Source organism: Nomascus leucogenys, unplaced genomic scaffold (genome assembly GCF_006542625.1).
Source record: "Nomascus leucogenys isolate Asia unplaced genomic scaffold, Asia_NLE_v1 001298F_43639_qpd_obj, whole genome shotgun sequence".
NCBI lineage: Eukaryota > Metazoa > Chordata > Mammalia > Primates > Hylobatidae > Nomascus > Nomascus leucogenys.
Window position 1 is genome coordinate 1,623 of NW_022097188.1, and position 19,772 is coordinate 21,394.

General features: G+C 42.1%; 1 pseudogene; it reads left to right on the forward strand.

The window, feature by feature from the left end:
- The first annotated feature begins 15,664 nt into the window (after positions 1–15,664).
- Positions 15,665–16,041, forward strand: LOC115834182 (annotated as a pseudogene).
- The last annotated feature ends 3,731 nt before the right edge of the window (positions 16,042–19,772 follow it).

The following is a 19,772-nucleotide window of genomic DNA, read 5'->3' on the forward strand; positions in this document are numbered from 1 at the left end:
CATTGCCTCCCAGGTCCAGGCGATTCTCATGCCTCAGCCTCCAAGTGGCTGGGATTACAGGCATGCAACACCATGCCTGGTTAACTTTTGTATTTTTAGTACAGACAGGGTTTTACCATGTTGCCCAGGCTGGTCTTGAACTTCTGACCTCAGGTGATCCACCTGCTTCAGCCTCCCAAAGTGCTGGGATTAGAGGTGTGAGCCACCGTGCCTGGCCTCATTTCACCTCTTGAAGTTGGGTTTTCTCGTGAGGCAGTTACACTTGATTTATAACGTTCCTCTCATCTTTAAAATTCCATAAACATTCCAGAAGACTATCTACTAGTGAAACAATTTACTGGGAGAAGTAGTGAGTCACCTGTCACTGGAAGCATCCAAGCAGAGTGAGAATAGCCAGTTGTCTGATACGCTGTAGAGAGAATGCTACATTAGGTAGAAGGTTAATATTTGATTTCAATAATTAAGCCAATAATAAAAAATAGCACTGTGTATGTAATATGTACCCAGCACTGTTCTAAGCATTTACACATGTCTCATTTGATCTTTTCGGTAACTGCAAGGGGAGTGGGTACTATCCCCATTGTACAGAGGATACTCAGATCAGAGGCAGCACTAACCAGAGATCTCACAGCTAGAGAGAGATGGAGATGGAAATCAGATTGCTGTGGCCCCCAGCAAGTCCTAATCACCACCCAATTCTGTCAGCAGCCTCGGGGTTTCTGGGATGGGCATGTCTTCCTGCTGGCCTGGGATCTAGGTGCAAGGGACGTGCCTGCCTCCGAGGCAGGGAATTGAGCATGGAATGCAGACAGCAGGCTTGCCAACAAGGCCACTTTCCCACGGCCTGCAGCAGAAAGGGGCTGCCTTCCACTGCTTGGGCCGCAAATGCTCTGAGCCCTTCACCGGCAGCCTTATTTACAGAAGGCGAAAACTAACACCCAGAAACGGCAAGCTACCTACCCAAGGTGACAGAACAAACAAGTGGCACAGCTGGGAAACATCTGCCTGGAGTCCTCACTTCCAGGTCAGTGCTTGATGTTCTGTTTTGTTTTTGTCTAAATCACATTACTGCAATCACTTACATGTGACAGTCCCTCAGTTTTCTGTTCTGAATATACATATTTCTAATCAAGGCCTGTGCAGCGACTACAGCAAATTGGAGATTCCCAAGAGTGGCAATTATTCAAAGTGAAACTCTCTGCCTATGATATTCTAAAAGTGCTAATCTAACCTCACCCCTATGCCACAAGAAACTCATCTCTTGTTGGTCCTGAATCCACACTTCTGCTCCTTTGAGGCAAGTTTCCTCACTAACATTGACCCCCAAATTACACATTAACCTTTGCCCCAGCTGTCACCCAGCAGAATTCCCTCCGCAGTCCTCTCTGCTTATCTGGCCTCCTGGGAACTCACGATCAAACAGCACTGAGAATTCAACAATTGTTTCTTTCTTCTTCTTTTTTTTCTCAAGATCTGCTTTTAGGAGAAGCAATCATTTCAACACTGCATTACAAATGAAATTATACTCAGTCAGAAACAAGCAACCCCATTCTCCACATAAGCTATTATTATTATTATTTTTTGGACATGGAGTTTCACTCTGTTACCCTGGCTGGAGTGTTGTGGTGCCATCTTGGCTCACTGCAACCTCTGCTCCAGGATCAAGCATTCTCTGCTTCAGCCTCCCAAGTAGCTGGGATTACAGGCACCTGCCACCATGCCCGGCTAATTTTTGTATTTTTTAGAAGAGACAGGGTTTCACTATGTTGGCCAGGCTGGTCTCAAACTCCTGACCTCAAGTGATCCACCCACCTTGGCTTCCAAAGTGTTGGGATTACAGGCATGAGCCACTGCACCCATCCTTTTTTTTTTTTTTTTAATGAACAATATGTACTTTCAGATCACATGTTCGTTGGGGATCATCCTCTAAGATGCACATTCATGTTATGGGGGATGACACAGTCAGAAACAGGTTTCAGAATCCAGTGTGACCTTGGCAGATCTTTCATCTGTTCTCAATCACATTTGTAAAACATAGGCAAAGACTGTGGCGACCTCACAAAGAATGTTTGCTGAAAGGAGAAAGGAGTGGTTTCTGGGCCAATCCATTCTCACCCTGTCGAAGTGAGACCCCATGTCTCAGTTCGTCCTCAAGTGTAGTTGGAGATTGTCATCAAACATCATCCCCCTGGCCCGCCACCTGTTGGCATCAAGGTCACCTGCAGTGGGTCTTCCACACTGAGGGACTGTGCCCTTTGCCACTCAGCTGGGACCCAAAGCTCTGTTCCCCACAATAGTCATAAAGGGATATTAATGGAAATACTGGCAAATCTTACAATATAGAAATATAAAAAAGTTCTGTGTTAAAACTATTGTAAGCAAACTGAGAAAACAATCATGAAACTGGGAGAAATACGTGCAAGAAGTATGTGCAATCATATCACAGGCAGAGGTGAACTTCCCTAATACATAAACAGCTTCCACTATTCAATAAGAAGAAGCCTACCAACTCAAAACGAATAAAGAGAAGTAAAGGATATAAACATTGAGGTGACAGAAAAGGAAATACAAATAGTTCTTGACATTTTATTTTATTTTATTTTTAATTAGAAAAATTATTAGGCATGATGGCTCATGCCTGGAATCCCAGCACTTTTGGAGGCCAAGGCAGGCAGACCACGAGGTCAAGAGATCGAGACCATCCTGGCCAATATTGTGGAACCTCGTTTCTACTAAAAAATACAAAAATTAGCTGGGCATGGTGGTGGGTGCCTATAATCTCAGTTACTCAGGAGGCCGAGGCAGGACAACCACTTGAACCTGGGAGCCAGAGGTTGCAGTGAGCCGAGATCGCACCACTGCACTTCTGCCTGGTGACAGAGTGAGCCTCTGTCTAAAACAAAACAAAACAAAACAAAGCAAAACAAAACAAAACAACAACAAACAAAAACTAATGAACAAACAAAAAACAACAACAAAAAATACTCTAGTAAGAGAACAATTTTCCACCTATTGTGTTGGGGAAAATATTTAAGAGTTTTATGGCCGGATGCGGTGGCTCATGCCTGTAATCCCAGCACTTTGGGAGGCCGAGGCAGGTGGATCATCTGAGTTTGGGAGTTTGAGACCAGCCTGACCAACATGGAGAAACCCCATTTCTACTAAAAATACAAAATTAGCCGGGCGTGGTGGCGCATGCCTCTAATCCCAGCTACTCGGGAGGCTGAGATGGGAGAATCGCTTGAATCTGGGAGGCGGAGGTTGTGGTGAGCCGAGATTGTGCCATTGCACTCCAGCCTGGGCAACAAGAGTGAAACTCCATCTAAAAAAAAAAAAAAAGAGTTTTATGACATGCTTGTTAGAGCTGTGTGAGGAGAAAAGCATTTCCATACACTGAGGATGAGAGTGTATATTAAAGTCACTTCTGTAAGGCAATTGGTATTATCAATCAAAATCACAAATGCACAAACCCTTTGACTCAGGAATACAGATATATTCTGATGCATGCCAAAAATGTATGGACAGGATTTTTCATTGCAAAATTGTTTGTCATCTTCTTATACAGTGTATGAATACAAGAACTCTGGAAATGTACACCCATATTATTGTATAATGCAAGCATACATTTTTATCCTGCTTGTATGTGTTTTTCCTAAACTTATACATACTTACTGATAAAATAAGCTAGCATTGCTTTTACATAATGTTTACATATGTAAATGTCAATCTGTGTTTAAAAAAATTGATTTATTGCACTGATGAATTTTATTTCAAAAGTTATCTTTTGGCTGGGTGAGGTCGCTCACACCTGTAACCCCAGCACTGTGGGATGGCGAGGTGGGTGGGTCACCTGAGGTCAGGAGTTTGAGACCAGCGTGACCAATATAATGAAATTCCATCTTTACTAAAAATATAAAAATTTGCCAGATGCGGTGGTGTGGGCCGGTAGTCCCAGCTACTCAGGAGGCTGAGACAGGAGAATAGCTTGAACCTGGGAGGCAGAGGTTGCAGTGAGCCAAGATTGCACCACTGCACTCCAAGCCTGGGCAACAGAGCGAAACTCCGTCTCAAAAAACAAAGTTATCTTTCATGGTATGTCCACTTTAGAATAATTTCAAAGATCTTTAGGTAACTCAAAACCTTGTACTCATTTAATTGATGGATATTTGCTGGGTACATAAATAATTTCTAGGAAAAATGAAAGACTAAAACATGCATTATGAAGCATAATTTAAGTGTATAAACTTTTGCTTCTTTATTTTTATTTATTTATTATTTTATTTTATTTTTTATACTTTTTTTCCTTTTTGTGGAGGTCAGGGTCTTGCTCTACTGCCCAGGCAGGTCTCGAACTCCTGGGCTGAAGCTATCCTCCCACCTCTGCCTCCCTAAGAGCTGGGATTATAGGCATGAGCCACCATGTCCAGCCTTCTTCTTTTATTATTTTTTGAGACGGAGTTTCACCCTTGGTTGGCCAGGCTGGAGTGCAACGACACGATCTCGGCTCACTGCAACCTCCACCTCCTGGGTTCAAGTGATTGTCCTGCCCCAGCCTCCAGAGTAGCTGAGATTACAGGCACCTGCCACCACACCAGGCTAATTTTGTATTTTTAGTAGAGACAGGATTTCGCCATGTTGACCAGGCTGGTCTTGAACTCCTGACCTCAGGTGATCCGCTTGCCTCGGCCTCCCAAAATGCTGGGATTACAGGCGTGAGCCATCGCACCTGGCCTATTTTTATTTTTGGAGACAGAGTCTTGCTCTGTTGCCCAGGCTAGAGTGCAGTGGCACAATCTCAGCTCACTCCAACCTCCACCTCCTGGTTTCAAGCCATTCTCCTGCCTCAGCCTCCTGAGTAGCTGGGATTACAGGTGTGTGCCACCACACCTGGCTAATTTTTGTATTTTTAGTAGAGACAGAGTTTTGCCATGTTGCCCTGGCTGGTCTCCAACTCCTGACCTCAAGTGATCCACCGGCCTTGGCTCCAAAGTGCTGGGATTACAGGCATCAGCCACCAGCCCGCCCTTGCTTCTTTTTTTATGCTATGAAGAGCTTACATCTTGGATCTGTTAATGAATGAGTTTCTTTTTGCCACTTGGAGAAGTTATACCATAAGGGATTCATATGGCTGCAGAGTTGTGTCACGTGCATTCATGAGCTTTGCTTGTCTGTTATATTTAAGTGACAGTCACAGTTACAAGTGTCCAACTTCCTATGAAATAGAATTTGCTTTACTTAAAAGTTATCATTAATATGAGTGATTGACACTATGCTTGGAGCAATAGTTTCAGAAATACAACTGTGTATTGTTTTTTTTTGTTTTGTTTTGTTTTTGAGACAGAGTCTCACTCTGTCTCTAAGGCTGGAATGCAGTGGCATGATCTCAGCTCACTGAAACCTCTGCCTCGCGGGTTCAAGTGATTCTCTCTCAGCCTTCCTAGTAGCTGAGATTACAGGTGCCCACCACCACACAGGGCCAATTTTTAGTAAAGATGGGGTTTCACCATGTGGGCCAGGCTGGTCTAGTACTTCTGACCTCAGGTGATGCACCCACCTTGGCCTCCCAAGTGTTGGGATTACAGGAGTGAGCCACTGCCCCTGGGTATACTTCTGTTTTTTAAGGAAAATAAAGTACTGTAGTTTTATCTTAAAGCTGCATTACTCAGATTAGGTTTGGGGCAGTTGGTTTGTTTGGTGAAATCTCTTTACACGCCTCCAACATAATGAGGACACCAAAGAGCTTTTTTTGTGTATTATAGCTATTAGTATTTACTGTTAAACATTTAAACATAACTTTCTAAAAAATATTTTTTCATTCCTCTCAGCACATACCTATAAAACATATATATATATATATATTTTTGAGATGGCATCTTGGCTCTGTCACTGAGGCTGGAGTCCAGTGGCGTGATCTCGGCTCACTGAACTAGAGATCTCCCCTGTTCAAGCTATTCTCGTGCTTCAGCCTCCTGAGTAGCTGGGACTACAGGCACCTACCACCACACACCGCTTAATTTTTGTGTTTTTATTAGTTTACTGTAGAATGCAAAAGAGCATGCTGACATGAATTTTTTTTTTTTTTTTTGTGATGGAGTCTAGCTCTCTTGCCCACGCTGGAGTGCAGTGGCACGATCTCGGCTCATTGCGACCTCCACTTCTGTTCAAACAATTCTCCTGCCTCAGCCCCCGAGTAGCTGGGATTATGGGCACGCACCACCATACCCAGCTAATTTTTGTGTTTTTAGTAGAGATAAGATTCACGATGGTGGCCAGGCTGGTATTTTATATATATATAAATATTTGAGTCTGAAATATGTTAAACACTATGAAATGTGTTTAAGATCTTATAAAAGTTTGCTTTTATAATAATATACACTTTATCATATAAAATATATATAATATTTTACAATATATAATGCATATAAAATACATCATATGCATTTTAACACTTAAATTTACTAAAATTCTTTAAAAAATTTTTTTAATATTCATGGTCTTGTTTCTCTGGTTTACTGTTTGCTGTCTTCACCTATACTATGAAGGGTTATTCTTTTTTTCTATGTAAATCTACCTAGATAGCAAAGATTCAGTGTTTTACCAGAATAATTTTTTGATTTTCATGTTGATTTTATTATGCCTTTGATTATTTAAAGAAACAACATTTGTTATTTGGGAGAGGGCTAAAGTTCTTTACAATCGTGTTATTTTCTATCTTTATTTTAATTTTAATTTATTTTAATTTATTTGGGTTTCTATTCTTTTTTTTTTTTTTTTTGAGACAGAGTTTCACTCTTGTTGCTCAGGCTGGAGTGCAGTGACACGATCTCTGCTCACTGCTACCTTAGCCTCCTGGATTCAAGCGATTCTCCTGCCTCAGCCTCCTGAGTAGTTGGGATTATAGGTGCCCACCACCACGCTCAGCTAATTTTTTCTATTTTTAGTAGAGATGGCGGGGTTTCACCATGTTGGCCAGGCTGGTCTTCAACTCCCGACCTCAGGTGATCCACCTGCCTCAGCCTCCCAAAGTGCTGGGATTACAGGAGTGAGCCATTGTGCCCTGCCTATTAAATTAAATTAATTAATTTATCTTTTCAGACGGAGTCTCCCTCTGTTGCCCGGCTGGAGTGCAGTGTTTTGATCTCTGCTCACTGCAACCTCTGCTTCCTGGGTTCAAGCAATTCTTCTGTCTCAGCCTCCCTAGTAGCTGGGACTACAGGTGTGCCATGCCTGGCTAATTTTTGTACTTTTAGTAGAGACGGGGTTTCACCATATTGGCCAGGATGGTCTTGAAGTCCTGACCTGGTGATCCACCTGCCTCGGCCCCCAAGATTGCTGGGATTACAGGCGTGAGCCACCGCACCAGGCTGCCCGGCCTATTTTTAAATGTTGTATTGACCCTTACAAATGGGTAGGCAAATATTATTTCTCAGACACCTATGATCCTACATTAAGTGTTCAAATCTCCTGACAATTTTGGATTTTGCATTCCCAAAATTCCTAAATGTGAAATAAAATAAAAGGAATGATAGCTGAGCTTTCCCAGACATACCATTGAAAATCACAAAAGATTTGTTACTTCCCCTTATGAAAAGAGAGGTGGCCGGGCGCGGTGACTCACGCTTGTAATCCCAGCACTTTGGGAGGCCGAGGCGGGCGGATCACGAGGTCAGGAGATCGAGACCACGGTGAAACCCCGTCTCCACTAAAAATACAAAAAAGTTAGCCGGGCGTGGTGGCGGGCGCCTGTAGTCCCAGCTACTCGGAGAGGCTGAGGCAGGAGAATGGCGTCAACCCGGGAGGCGGAGCTTGCAGTGAGCCGAGATCGCGCCACTGCACTCCAGCCTGGGTGACAGAGCGAGACTCCGTCTCAAAAAAAAAAAAAAAAAAAAAAAAAAAGAGAGGTGCCAGAAATAAACAGGTGTATTTGATATGTTACTATGTTGAATTACCCAGGAATAGATGAGGTTATTTTTTATTAAAAGAGAGGGAAAGTGTAGGAAAAATTTCCTTTCAATAGAAAATTAAATATTGCCTATAGCACACCCTTTCACATTATCTGCTTTTGATTCCATGGGACTTATTTTACAGCTTGTAAAATGTAGATAACTGATATAAATGAAAATAATTCTTGGCTGTAGACCTGTACATTTAGTCCTACCAGTAGAGGTTCAATTGACTTCATTTTGCCACCCTGGAAGAAGCTGGCTTGAGCTCTGTTGGTGCATTTGTTTCAACATTCCTTTGCTCCATATAAATGTAGCTTTTTTGACCTCTCCTTTGAGTCAGTTATAATCTGCTGTTTGAGAGTCATGATTTTATTTTATTTATTTATTTTTTTTGAGACAGGGTCTTGCTCTATCATCCAGGCTTGAGTGCAGTGATGCAAGCTTGGCTCACTGCAGCCTTGACCTCCTGGGCTCAAGTGATTCTCTGAACTCAGCCTTCTGAGTAGCTAGAACTACACACTTGAGCCGCCATGCCAGGCTAATTTATTATTATTATTATTATTTTGTAGAGGGGGGGTTGCACTATATTGCCCAAGCTGGTCTTGAACCCCTGGCCTTAAGTGATCTTCCCACCTCAGTCTCCCAAAATGCTGCTATTACAGTCGTGAGCCGCCACTTCAGGCTGATGATTTTTATCCTTTTTAATAAATGTATCTTTTAACAATGAGGACAATGGAAGTTAATTCATTACAAATGATGGAAGCCTGTTGCATTATAGTTTAATTCTCTTCCTTAATCCTTGTTGCGAATACCTGGAAGACAGTAACTGAAAGACCATTAGCTGGTATCAAACTTCAACAACTCTGGAATATAGCCCCATCTCCTACCTAGGGTAGCCCCTGGCAAGTTACTTTCCTCCCCTACATCTATGCAGCCTCCTAGTTGGGTAGGGCTAAAATAATCTCTTCCCACTCTACACCAGCAGGTGGGACTGGATCAAGAGTCCTAGGCATGAAAAAAAAAAAAAAAGAAGAAAAAGAAAGAAAGAAAGAAAGAGAGAGAGAGAAAGAAAGAAGGAAGGAAGGAAGGAAAGAAAGAAAGAAGAAAGAAAGAAAGAAGAGAAGAAAAAAGAAAAGAAAAATGAAACAAAAGTAAAAGAACAGGAAAAAGAAAAAATCAAACTTGTGAAAAGAAGGGGGAAGCCAGGCGTGGTGGCTCATGCCTTTAATCCCAGCACTTTGGGAGGCCAAGGTGGGTAGATCACTTTAGGTCAGGGGTTCGAGACCAGCCTAGCCAACATGGTGAAATCCCCATCTCTACTAAAAATACAAAAATTAGCTGAGCGTGGTGGCACACAACTGTGGTCCCAACTACTTGGGAGGCTGAGGCAGGAGAATCACTTGAACCCAGGAGACGAAGGCTGCAGTGAGCCAAGATCACCATTACACTCCAGCCTGGGCAACAGAGTGAGACTCCGCCAAAAAAAAAAAAAAAAAAAAAAAAGAAAGAAAAGAAGGGGGAATAAAAGAAAATTAAACAGGAGTCTCAGTCCTGGAGGGAAAATATCAATTCTAGTCTGGAAAGGAAGAGAAGCAGAGCAGGTTTAGAGGTTGGTCCTATTCATTTTATGGGGCCCCTGCAGCAGCTGAGTTGAAATGAAGATAAAATGAAGCTTAGAGCCAGGAGATGAATATTTTAAAAAACTTTGATGAATAACGTATATACATTTTAAGAATTATACACACCCACGAGAAACCGGCAGCCAGACCAAACGACAGAACATTACCAGCAGCCCAGAAACCCCCTCATTTCTCTTGCAGAAAATTGATACTGAGTTCTTGTGACATGGATTGATTTTGCCTGGTTTGTGCTTTATATAAATGGTATTATACAGCATTTTTTGAGAAAATGTCTTTCCTCAATTGTATTTTCATCCATAATGTTGCATGTAGTGGTCGGTCATTCATTCTTTAGTCTGGTGCCAATGGGAATTTGAGTAGTTTACAGCTTAGGACTATTATAATAGTGCAGCTATGATCCTATGATCATTCTTTTTTTTCTTCCTCTTTCTCTCTCTTTCTTTCTTTTTTCTTTCTTTCTTGCTTCTTTTTCTTTATTTCTTCCTTCCTTTCTTCTTTTTTCTTTTCCTTTCTCTCTTTCTCTCTTTCTTTATTCAGGGTCTCACTCTGTTCCGTAGGCTGGAGTTCAGTAGTACAATCTTGGCTCCCTTCAGTCTCTGACTCCCAGGCTCAAGCCATCCTCCTACCTCAGCCTCCCAAGTAGCTGGAACTACAGGCATGCACCACCACACTCAGCTAATTTTTGTATTTTTTAGTGGAGACAGGGTTTCGCCATGTTGCCCAGGCTGGTCTCAAACTCCTGGACTCAAGTAATCTACTTGCCTCAGCCTCCCAAAGTGTTGGGATTATAGACGTGAGCCACCATGCCCAGCTTGATCATTCTTGTCCATGTTTTTTTAATGACCATGGATTTCTGCTAGGTATATGTCTAGGAATGGAATTGCCAGGTCATATTTATTTCTATATCTGTCAGTCTGTATATACATTAAAAATCAGGAGCTCATGCTGATGCCTCTGATTCTAATCTAACACAACACGTTTCACTTTGCCCTTCCTTTTTATTTGTAGTTCTTTCTTTGACAGTGAGAGGCCTACCTCCCACTAAATACAATATATTTACTGATTTGCTCAATCTCAGAATACCCATAAAATAGTTTCAGAGTTGGTAACCCATATTCCCTAGTTCTGTCTGCTGAGAGGCCCTAGACGCAGTGACACCCCAGTAACGATGAGGACATCCAGCACCCAGATCTTAGTTTCTAAATACATTCCCTCAAAAGGGAAGCAGAGTTCTTTGGAGAAATGATTAAGTACAGGGCGGGATCAGTGAAATTGTAAAATAATCCTGAAACATCTTATGTCAGAAAGGAAGTGCTCAAAATAGAATAAGGGCATTTCAAACAAACACAAGGGGTGACTTGAAGATGCTTACATTGGCCATACCTGGGACAATTGGAACAATGATACAAATGATGTTGGCCATGGATTATCACTGGTAGAATAAACTAAATATCCATGAGTCTATACTGAAATAATTGTATAAGTATTGGGAGAGAAGGGACAGCTCTTCCTTACCACTGAATTACAATTAATAAATGGAGAAGGAATTATGAAAGTAGAAAAATCACCTGTTGGTAAACACAGTGGTAATTAATATTGCACACAAGAATCACCAATGAATGCCAAAATTGGTGGGTGAAAGTATGATGATAAACAAGATATTTACATAGACTCCAAGATAGCTCCTCAGAAGATACTCGTTAAGTTCAAAAGGAAAAATAGGATTTTACAATGGAGAAATCTTCGCTACATCATCTCTCAAAGTTAACATCTCTAGTAATGGGATGCAGCAATATCACATGTGCCTCCTGATGTGATGCATGGGGAAGGATATAACCTCACTTCTGCGGTGTTCTCACCAAAAACACAAAACCTCATTCTCATTGTGAGAAAGCACTAGACAAACTCGAGTTGCAGGACATTCTACAAAATAATTGGCCAGTACTCTTTAAGAGTGTCAAAGTTATGAAAGACAAAAACAGCCTGGATGCTTCAAAACTGTCAAAATTATGAGAGGAGGAGAAAGACGGAGGAGCTATTCTGGATGGAAGGATCCTACTGAGAGTGGCAGCGGAATGCCACAGGCAGTCCTGGATTGCATTCTGGAGCAGAAAAAGGACGTTAGTGGGGCTACTGGCAACACTGAATAAAGTCTGTAGATTCACAGACAGTATTGCATTAATGTTCATTTCCTGGCTTTGATAATTCTGTAGCTATGTGAGATGTTAATATTTGGGGAGGCTGGTGAAGGTTGTACAAGAATTTGCTGTACTCTTTTTGTACACTCAAAAGTATTTCCAAGGAAAAATACTTAAAAAGAAAAAGAAAAAGAAAGTGGGAATTGGATGGTTTGTGTAATTCTTCAGCCAAAAACCCTGCTGGCACCTCTGCCTATAGCATGAAGCGTTACTCTTTTGGGAGTGGCATTCAAGGCCTTCCATAATCTGACCAAAATTTCCTCCAGATTTACTGCCCATTCTCCTGCCACCCACCCACCTCCATCAATCTCCATGGCATGAAGGATGCACTGCTTAGAAAACTCCTACTCATGTTCAAAGACCCTGTCGGGCCTCTACTTTACACCTTCAGGAAGCAGAGTTAGCTGTCAGTTCTTCCTTGGTCACCAGTCATCTCTCCTGGAAAACTTGATCCTCCACCAGGGCCTCTGCAGGCCTAGCTGGCATTACTCACAACCCTCTCTGCCCTCAGGAGACTTATAACCTGCAAGTACATACAGCAAAGAAAACGTAGTGACAGGCCCAGGAAAGCAGGTTAGAGGCAGGGAGCAAGAGAATTCACATTCTTCTGTGACCATAAATGTTATTATTACTCCCTCTTTGTTGGTGAGGCTCAGGGAGAGGAGGTGAACTGCCTGAAGCTACACTACTAGTAAGGACAAAGTCATGATTTGAACTCAATTCCTCTGCCTCCCTTACTAAGGGATACTAACTCAGAAATGCTCTGAACACTCAGCCAAGCAATGTCTTCAGACAGTTTATATTTTACTCCAACTCTTACCTCAAGGAGCCAAAATAAGATCATCTCCCTAGAGAGCACTGCAGAGAAAATTCTCAAAGAGCTCGAGGGAAATGCCAACCCACTTCTACCCATTGAACCCACAGGGAATTCATAGCTTGACGAATTTTCAGGAAATAGCCATGGATTTCACAGTGAACTGAATTGACACTTAGCAATGTGAATCTGCTGCTAAAACATCTCAAAACGGACTACGTGGATACCAGGCAGTATAGGTGGCTGAGTTCTTTTGCTGGGCCCTCAATTTAGGCCAGTTTCCTCCCCTTCTAAATGTGGATTTATCAATTCAAAAGACACTGGTTGGAAAACTGCTATTGCTAAGCTCTGGGATAATCACAGAACCCATTGCACAGGGTAGCAGCCAAGATAACTGAAAAATAGACTATGTAGCCATTGAATACTACTCGGCCACAAAAAGGAATAAAATAATGGCATTAGCAGCAGCCTGGATGGAGGTGGAGACCATTATTCTAAGTGAAGTAACCAGGAATGAAAAACCGAAGATAATATGTTCTCACTTATAAGTGGGGGCTAAGCTATGAGGATGTAATGCATAGGAATGATATAATGGACTTGGGGACTGGGGAAAGGGAGTGTGGGAGGGGGTGAGGGATAGAATACAACACATTGAATACAGTGTACACTGCTCAGGTGACAGGTGCACCAGAATCTCAGAAATTGCCACTAAATAGCTCATGCATGTTGGCCGGGTGAGGTGGCTCACACCTGTAATCCCAGCATTTGGGAGGCCAAGGTGGGTGGGTCATTCAGATCAGGAGTTCGAGAACAGCCTGGTCAACATGGTGAAACTCTGTCTCTACAAAAAATACAAAAGTTAGCTGGGTGGTAGTAGCACATGCCTGTAATCTCAGCTAGTCAGAAGGCTGAAGCAGGAGAATCACTTGAGCCTGGGAGTTGGAGGTTGTGGTGAGCCGAGATCATGCCACTGCACTCCAGTCTGGGTGACAGAGTGAGACCCTGTCTCAAAAAAAAAAAAAAAAAAAGAAAGAAAGAAAAGAAAAGAACTTCATATCCTTTGCAGGGACATGGATGAAGCTGGAAACCGTAATTCTCAGCAAACTAACACAAGAACAGAAAACCAAACACTGCATATTCTCACTCATAAATGGGAGTTGAACAATGAGAACACAGGGACACAGGGAAGGGAACATCACACACTGGGGCCTTCAGGGGGCAGGGGGCTAGGGGAGGGATTGCATTAGGAGAAATACCTAATGTAGATGACAGGTTGATGGGTGCAGCAAACCACCATGGCATGTGTATACCTATATCACAAACCTGCACATTGTGCACATGTATCTCAGAACTTAAAGTATAATTACAAAAAAAAGAACTTATCTAGGTAACCAAAAAACCACCTGTTCCAAAAACTAATGAAATATATATATATATAAAAGAACTTTCTATGTAACCAAAAACCACCTGTTCCATAAAAGTATTGAAATACATATAGTTAAAATGAATAAGATTATTTGATGGCAAAACAGGGTGATTATAGTCAACAATAATTTATTGCACATTTTATGTTTTTTTCTTTTTCTTTTTACTGTACCTTTTCTATGTACATTTAAAAGTAGCTAGAAGAGTACAATTGGAATGTTTGTAACACAAAGAAATGATAAATGCTTGAGGTGACAGACACCCCGTTTACCCTGATGTATTATTACACATTGTATGCCCCATCAAAACATCTCTTGTGCCCATAAATAGATATATTTACTATATACCCATAAAAAATAAAAATTAAACATATTTTAATCAGAAAAAATAAATCTATAATAAAATTTTTACAAATTAAAAAAAACAGACTGTGTAGTACTTCACACCAGGTTGGACATGAAGTCAAAATCATTGTTGGCTGTTAGAACTATAACATTGGATTATAACTGTTAACATTATTATTATTATTTTTGAAATGGAGTCTGGCTCTGTCACCCAGACTGGAGTTCAGTGGCACGATCTCGGCTCACTGCAATCTCTGCCTCCTAGGTTCAAGCGATTCTCCTGCCTCAGCCTTCTGTGTAGCTGGGATTACAGGTGAGCGCTACCACATCCGGCTAACTTTAAAAAATATTTTTGGTAGAGATGTGGTTTCACCATGTTGGCCAGGCTGGTCTCGAATTCCTAACCTGAAGTGATCCACCCGCCTCGGCCTTCCAAAGTGCTGGGATTACAAGATGAGCCACCGCGCCTGGCCAATATTATTATTATATTTATTATTATTATTTTTCTGAGACAATCTTGCTCTGTCACCCAGGCTGGAGCACAGTGGTGCAATCTGAGCTCACTGCAACATTTGCATCCTCAGTTTAAGCAATTCTCTTGCCTCAGCCTCCAGAGTAGCTGGGATTACAGGTGTGAGCCACCACGCCCAGTCATAACTGTTAATATTAAACCTCTCTCACTCTACACTTGGCTTCTCCCTGTACCAAGCAGACCTCCCCATCTTCCTACATCTTCTCCTACCTGGGAGGATTCAGGGCCACATGTAAGAAAGGGGCCAGATTAAAGGGGTATGCTTATTGCAGCACAGTTCATAATTCCCGAGTTACAGAACTACCTTAAGTGCCCATTGACCAATGAATGGATAAAATGTGGTATATATACACCATGGACTAACACTCAGCCATAAAAAGGAACAAAATAATGTCTTTGAAGCAACTTGGATGGAGTTGGAGACCATTATTCTAAGTGAAGTAACTCAGGAATGGAAAACCAAATATCATATGTTCTTACTTGTAAGTAAGAGCTGAGCTATGAGGACACAGAGACATACAGAGTGATATAGTGGCCTCTGGAAACTCAGAAGGGGGAGGATGGGTGGGGAGTGTGGGATAAAAAGCTACATATTGGGTATGTTGAACACTACTTGGGTGGTGCGTGCACTAAAATCTCAGAATTCACCGTTATACAATTCATTCATGTAACCGAATATAACTTGTACCCCCAAAGCTACTGAAACTTTATAAAATTAATAACAATTTAAAAAGAAACAGCTCTCTTTCTGCCTCCACTGCTGCCATGGTGCCTGGGAAAAAGCTTGTGGTGAATGGGGGCAAAAAAAAGAAGCAGGTTCTGAAGTTCACTCTTGATTGCACCCACCCTGTGGAAGATGGAATCATGGATGCTGCCAATTTTGAGCAGCTTTTCCAAGACAGGATCAAAGTGAACTGAAAAGCTGGGAAACTTGGTGGAGGGGTGGTGGCCATCGAAAGGAGCAAGAGCAGCATCACCATGACATCTGAGGTGCCTTTTTCCAAAAGATATTTGAAATATCACACCAAAAATTTTGAAGAAGAATAATCTACGTGATTGGTTGGCGTAGCTGCTAACAGCAAACAGAGTTATGTTACTTCCAAATTAACCAGGATGAGGAAGAGGAAGAAGACGAGGATTAAATTTCATTTATCTGGAATATTTTGTATGAGTTCTTGAATAAAACTTGCGAACCAAAAAAAACCCAAAAAACAAAAAACAAACAAACAAAAAAACCTTCTTTTTCTTTTTTTGAGCTGAGTCTCACTCTGTCACCTAGGCTGGCATGCAGTGGTGGCATCATAGTTTGCTGCAGCCTTGACTGCCCGAGCTTGTCATCCTTCCACCTCTGCCTCTTGAGCAGCTGGGACTACAGGTGTGTGCCACTACACCCGGCTAATTTTTAAATTTTTTTGTAGAGACAGGGTATTGCTATGTTGTCCAGCCTGGTCTTGAACTCCTGAACTCAAGCCACCTTCCCACCTCAGCTTCCTAAAGTGCTAGGATCACAGGAGTGAGCCACTGCATCCAACCTCAAAAAAACTTAAATCTCAACCCATCAAGTCGCCCCCTCCTTTTCCTTTCCTCAACAGAGACATCCACATTCGCACTTCACTGGCTCATTTTCTCCGGCTATAACTTCTGTGCTTTGGGTTAGTAGCCCCTGTCCGTCTGTGCAGAGAGTGGGCTAGCCTTGCCCAGTGCTCACTGAGAACTCTCCCGGTGTGGGTCTTCCTGGTATCTCTGGAAATCCTCTCGTGCCAAAGGGAGAAGACAAGGAGGCTTTGTACAGCTCAGGCCCTCCCAACCACTGAGGCTCTTTTAATTGGGCTGTCCTCTCACCCCACTTCTCTCCCCAGAGAGATGACCAGCCCCTATTTCCTGTTTCCTTTGCCCTTTGCCTTTGAGTATGAGTTGGGAGAGCAAGCCCCTGCCAGATTCCCCACCACTTGTGCCCCGGCCCAGCCAGGCTGGGAGGACCTGTGCACATCCTGTAGCATTGCCTGTGGAGGCAACACAGGTGCCTGGGAGGCAAATCCCCAAATTCCTAAATAGTATCTGTGTGCCCTGGGCCACCTCCTAACTTCTCCAAGCCTCATATTCTACATGCTCCCATGACCGTGGCAGGTACTGTCACAATCTGCGTGGATTATGAGGCTACCTGCCAGGGTCATGGGAGCATTAAGTGAAAGAGAAACATCTGCACATTAGGGCACTGCATTCATGCAGGTGGTTATGAGCATTCTCCCCTAACGGCACAGGGCTTGCCCCTCTGTGCCCACTATATCCCATTTGTCCCTTTCTCACCTCCACTCTTCTCCAGATTCTCTATTTAGTGCCCTTCCTGGGGCTCGAGAGTCAAGGGGCCTGATCATGCTGAGGACCATGAATTTTGGAACCAGATCTACCTAGCTTCCAAACTGGGATCTGCCACCCTCCACCCTTGAATCAAATATATTTAATAGATCTCATTTTTTAAAATGGGGATAAGGATATCTACTTGATAGGTTTACTGATGCAGGGGTTAAATAGGATACTGCATATGCAGCCTTAGCACAATACCAGGTTCAGAGAAGTTTAGCAAATAATAGAATAATAAATAATAAGAGGTATTATTAGATCCAGCTGGCTACCCCCTTGCTTTGAGGCTTGGCATATGGTTGGCATATTTCTCTAGCTCCTGCCACTGATGCCAGTCTCCCCTATCTTTAATTTCGATGGCCACTTTAGATAATATTGGAAGGAGGAGGTTTGTAAACTGGGTTCACTGTCTCCATACTATCATTTTGCCCAGGAGTTCCCCTTTACATGTTTGGGTTGGTTTCTGTTGGTATAAGGAAATAAGTTGATTTCCAAACACTTAATTTTTTTTTTTTTTGAGACAAAGTCTCGCTCAGTCGCCCAGGCTGGAGTGCAGTGGCATGATCTCGGCTCACTGAAACCTCCGCCCTCTGGGTTCAAGCAATTCTCCTGCCTCAGCCTCCCTAGTAGCTGGGATTACAGGCGTGTGCTACCATGCCCGGCTAATTTCTGTATTTTTAGTGGAGACAGGGTTTCCCCATGTTGGCCACACTGGTCTTGAACTCCTGACCTCAAGTGATCCACCCACCTCTGCCTCCCAAAGTGCTGGGATTACAGGCGTGAGCCACCATGCCCAGGCAAACACTTGTTGATAGTGGCATCCTTTTAAAATTTTTTAATTTTTAATTTTTAAATTATTTATTTATTTTTTAGAACAGTGTCTCACTCTATCACCCAGGCTGGGGTGCAGTGGTATGATCACAGCTCAGTGCAGCCTCAAACTCCCAGGCTTAAGTGATCTTCCTGCTTCAGCCTCCCCAGTAATAGGCGCACGCCACAATGCCTGGCTAATGTTTATTTATTTTTTTAATTTTTAGTAGAGATGGGGTCATGCTGTGTTGCCAAGGCTGGTTTCGAACTCCTGGGCTCAAGTGATCCTCCCACCTTGGCCTCCCAAAGTGCTGGGATTACAGGCATGAGCCACCATGCCTGGCCAATATGGCATCTTTACCTCATTCCTGATTTAATAGAGAATACATTTCTCCTTTTTCTTGTAGATACATATGAACTATTTAAGATAAAAGTAGTTGGCCAGGCGTGGTGGCTCATTCCTGTAATCCCAGCACTTTGGAGAGCCGAGGCAGGAGGTTCACTTGAGCCCAGGTGCTCGAGACCAGCCTGGGCAACACAGCAATACCCCTTATCTCTATGTTTTTTTAATTTGAAAAATTATAAATGTAAAAATTAAAAAGTAGTTATCTTGTTAAGGAAATGTCCCATTATTTCTTTTATTTTTATCCTAACTTTATTGCTATTACTGTTTTTAAGTTAGGGAGGGTTGTTTAATTTCATCAAATATGGTTTCAGTATTTATTGAAATTATGTCTATTTTGCATTTTTGTTTCCTTGACCTTGTGACAGACGTGATGTACAGAGATTTTCCCAGAACTCCCCTTGGAAATGAGTAGCTAGCTAACTACTTTATGTTCAAAGTAGTGGCAAAAGGTTGGACCACTCAATACAGAGAATTAGGACATTTAGATATCCATTTAGGGAAAATTTTAAGTTTGATCCTTCCTTGCAATCACATAAAAATTCTAGATGGATTAGACATTAAACCTTGAAAAAAACCGTAAAACTATTTGAAGAAAACGTAGAACAATATCTTTACAGCCTTGATTCAAGGAATCATAAGCAAGTTGTAAACACTATAAGCCATAAAAGAAAATATTAGATTTGGCTACCTAATATTTAAAACTTCCGAATGATGAAAGACACCACCAAGAAACGTAAAGATAATGGAAGGCTGGAAGAAGACATTGCCAACATACATAACAGGCATTGCATTAATAATCAGAGTATATAAAGGAAAAAGAGGAAAATAGAAAAAAGTAATTGAAGACGCAAATAAAGCTTAACCTCTCTCATAATAAATAGCATGTAAATAAAAATAACAACAAGGTAACATTTTCCATCATCGAGCTGTCAAAATTTTAAATGATAAATATCCAGTGCTGGTAGGAATGTAGGTGACCGCTAGGTTTACACTTCAGGTAGTTCCAATCCAGAAGTAGTTTATGTACATGGTGCCCCCTGCAGCCCAATTCTTACGCAGACCAAACATGTACTACAGTGCACCTTGGAACGGCGCTGGAAGACCCCTGTCGACACCTCCGGTCCCTCCTGTGGATTTAGTGACAATTTGGGGAACAGTTTTTGGCCTATCTGGCAAAATGTAAAAGGCCCTTTGACCCAATAATTCCTCTTCCAGCCTTTCAGAAATACATGAGTATGTACTATGTACATAAAAATATACGCAAAGGTATGTTTATTGAAGTTTATTTTATACTGG